At 36.1% G+C, this 3878-nt stretch overlaps 1 protein-coding gene across 1 annotated transcript in view; it reads right to left on the reverse strand.

The window, feature by feature from the left end:
* The window catches only part of LOC106472729 (poly [ADP-ribose] polymerase 1-like), a 41346-nt gene that overhangs the window by 10795 nt on the left and 26673 nt on the right, over positions 1-3878 (reverse strand). The gene's annotated exons all lie outside the window — the stretch shown is intronic.

Consider the following 3878-nt stretch of genomic DNA (forward strand, 5'->3'; position numbering starts at 1 on the left):
TGGTAGTCATAGGGTTAATCTAGTTAAATTTGGGAAAAATTCTTTCTCCACTTGTAACAAACAGTGATGATCAAATTTCAGCAGAATTATAAATGTATCTAAGTGTGATGATGCTAACCTGTTGTTTGTGAACATGTATTTCAATACAGTTTGCCACTTTAGCCATTCTCCTTAAGAGGGCTTTCCACCCATCATGTAGTTCTGTTGCACTCATGTCAGTAACCATATCATCATCACATGAACCAATTTGGACCTTCATGAATTCATTTTCAGCAATCCAGAAACATATTACCAAACCTGAATGAGGAGCTGTGTTCCTATAGTTCTTCAAACCTCCTCCACAGAGTTCATGGCTGTGGTGAAAACTTTCTTCAAGAAATTCACATTGAGGTTTTGCTACAGATCAAGAATAGGTTTGTCATAAGTTTCATATTAAAACTGTCTCCTTTGCTCATAAACAAACCTGCTCTTAGATGCATTTTTTGAAATATTTTTCTTAAGCTCCCTTTTGTCCATCAAATCTTTTGCATGATGCCAAAAGGTTCTGACTTGATTATAAATCCTTCTTGAAGACTTTTGTCCTTTCCTTTCATGTTAGCTCTGACATAAGATTCTTGGCCTCGTAGTCTTCCAGAAACAGTGTCATTTACTGAAGCTTATAGACGGAAAACATTGGTCATAACAGCACTGCTTCTCTTTTGGCCAAAAAATTCAGAGCAAAGTATTTGTTGATACTCATTTCTTTATCCAAAAACACCATGTAAGCTGTGAAAAACTGAATAGACATTTTAAACTGTTTTATGTGGCTTATGTTGAGAACCAGTACGTCACAACTGAGTACACTTGGTATTTTCTAACAGAAATCAACAAAATCTACATCTTATTGGACAGCAACTTAATCAGCTCATTCTGGAAGTCCTTTTTCAGACAGGTCTTCTTGCATGTTAATCCATCTAAGGTATTCTTGCACGTTATTTCATCCGAAACATTGTTTTATGACAGGGTCAAAGATTCCAAATATTCTTCAAACTTCATGATATTTCTGTTTTCAGGCGTGAAGAGATTCTTTTGACTACCACAAAGAGCAAAGTTTTGCATTTCATGATCTCTTATCAAACCAGAAAAATATTTCAAATACAGTTTGCTAGTACATTTTCTGTTTCTCTCTTGGTAAGATTATCCATATCAATTGAGTTAAATTTCAGTTGAGATTCTTATTCTTTCCACTCTTGAAATGTCACATGATGATCTGCTAACGTTTTATATCAATTTAAAAGTGCTGACAAATTTTTCCAGTCATTTGTTTCATTGGAAGACAAAAGTATTGTTTACTTAACTGCATCAACCTTACTTCTGTGAGAGTCAGTTTGTAAGTAATACAGGAAATTGTGTACATTATATTACAATTATTTTAGTCTTCCTGGGTTGTTACAGTCCATGTTATCACATCCATTTATGCTCCATCTTACAACTTTGCAGTGTAGTTTCCTATGCAAAAGGCTCGGTTGTAAGTTTGAAATGTCCAAAACATGCGACTCCTCCCTGTTGGCCTTCTTGTTCTGGATGGTCCTGATTATTTTCCAATTCTATTAAGTATAGGATGATTATAAAGAAAGTTTTGCAGTTCAGTGCATCATACCTCACTAACAGTACAGCATAGGAAGGTGAAAATATACAGTGGTGTTCAGGATATTATGCAGATGAAAGTCCCACAGTCATCATGTTGCCACCTGGGGTGGAACAGTGGTTTCTTTCCCATATTTCTCATGGGTATAAATTAACTTGTCAATCACAAGGCAGCACATTCAACCAACAAGAAACTGACTAGTGTGCAAAGATAGCTCAAGGAATAATGTAGAGTGCATAACATATTGGAGAGCCTTGTTCCAATGTTGCTGAGCAATTTCATAAAACATTTGAGCAAACAGGCTTATTTTGTGATAAGTCGCATAAAGGCAAACTACCGGTTTCATTTTCTGACAAGTCGCATAAAGGCAAACTACCGGTTTCATTTTCTGACAAGTCGCATAAAGGCAAACTACCGGTTTCATTTTCTGACAAGTCGCATAAAGGCAAACCACCGGTTTCATTTTCTGACAAGTCGCATAAAGGCAAACCACCGAGTTCACTTGTGATAAGTCACATAAAGTCAAACCACCGAGTTCACTTGTGATAAGTCACATAAAGTCAAACCACCGAGTTCACTTGTGATAAGTCACATAAAGTCAAACCACCGAGTTCACTTGTGATAAGTCACATAAAGTCAAACCACCAAGTTCACTTGTGATAAGTCACATAAAGTCAAACCACCGAGTTCACTTGTGATAAGTCACATAAAGGCAAACCACCGAGTTCACTTGTGACAAGTCACATAAAGGCAAATCACACAGTTCATTTTGTGATAAGTCACAAAGCAAACCCCCAACACATATTGAAACTATTCTTGTGGTTAGTCATGTCATGGCAGAACAAGCCAGCACAAGTGCAGTACATGTTATATTGCCCAGTATCTGGATTTACCAATTTCAATGGTTTATAAGGCTCTTCAGTCAACTTTGAATGTTTCGTTACAAGCTGCACTATATTTCAAGCACTAAAGTATACATATTTAACCTGATATGTGGTTTTTGCACTGCAGTTCTTGGCATGACTGGAAGTTGTTGACCAATAGCTTGATGAATGATGAAGCACACTTCACCTTTTCTGGAAATGTCAAGACATTATCTGGTTGAAAACTAACACACAAGTAACGTTTCTTACATACCTCCATAATGCTAAGATGACAGTGTGGTGTGGTTTCACATCAGACTCTTTTTGTTTACTGTTACCATTTTGAAGAACCATAAATACATGAACTACAAACACCCACAGTACCATGCAATTCTATCAACCAATGTGATTCCCATGCTGCAGCAATGAAATGTGTCTGAATGACATTTGTCATTCAGGATGGTGCCCCTCTGTAGAAGGAATTTCAGAACTATTTCACATCACTTTCCTTCTAAATGGCTATCTTATTTACTGGACCTAATGCCAGCTATTTCCTAGATGAGTACCTAAGTTATTAAAGTACCAAAGGAAGCCTTACATAATTCCAAACATCCAACTGTCCAGGAAATGGCTAACATACTAGATGAGATTTCTATTATTGCTGTAATTTCACTTCTTGTGGCAAAACTTTCTTTATAAACACTGTGTACAAGGGATATCTTGGAACTTTTAAATCCTCAATATGAACTACATCTTTATATTCTGTGTGTATGAATATTTTGCAATGGAAAGGGCTATTATGTACCCTTTCCAAAAGCAATCAATTTTCAAGGACATCACATTAAGCATGGAATGCCAAAAAATATTAAAATATATTTCTGATGCACATCATTCCATCATGCTTTACATCAGCTGTAATTGTCATGTGGCTTGCCAATTTGGTTATTCAAAATCATTTTAATATAAGCTACTCAGGCTTCAGCTTTACTATTGTGACATTCAGTTTGTAAAGAAAAGAAATATCAGCTTCAGCCTTAGTTCTGTGATAGTCAGTCTGTAAGTAATAGAAGTCCTAGCTACAGGATTAACTCTATTGTGTATAATATCTTTGACATTCAGTAACAATACTATGGTCCACTGCATCAGCCTAACCTTCATAATGTATGGGGTGCACTTACCTCCATAATGTCCAGTGAATACATATGGGTTTCTGCATGACTTACCTCCATAATAATGGCTGGAGACGGCTTAAATGGGTAATGAAGAAAAACTTTAATATAAGTTTAACATGACAGCAAATGTACAACGTTTCGACAAGGTTTTGTCATCATCACCTGATGATGACAAAAACCTTGTACATTTGCTGTCATGTTAAACTTATATTAAAG

The sequence above is a fragment of the Limulus polyphemus genome, unplaced genomic scaffold, assembly GCF_000517525.1.
Source record: "Limulus polyphemus unplaced genomic scaffold, Limulus_polyphemus-2.1.2 Scaffold5563, whole genome shotgun sequence".
Lineage (NCBI taxonomy): Eukaryota > Metazoa > Arthropoda > Merostomata > Xiphosura > Limulidae > Limulus > Limulus polyphemus.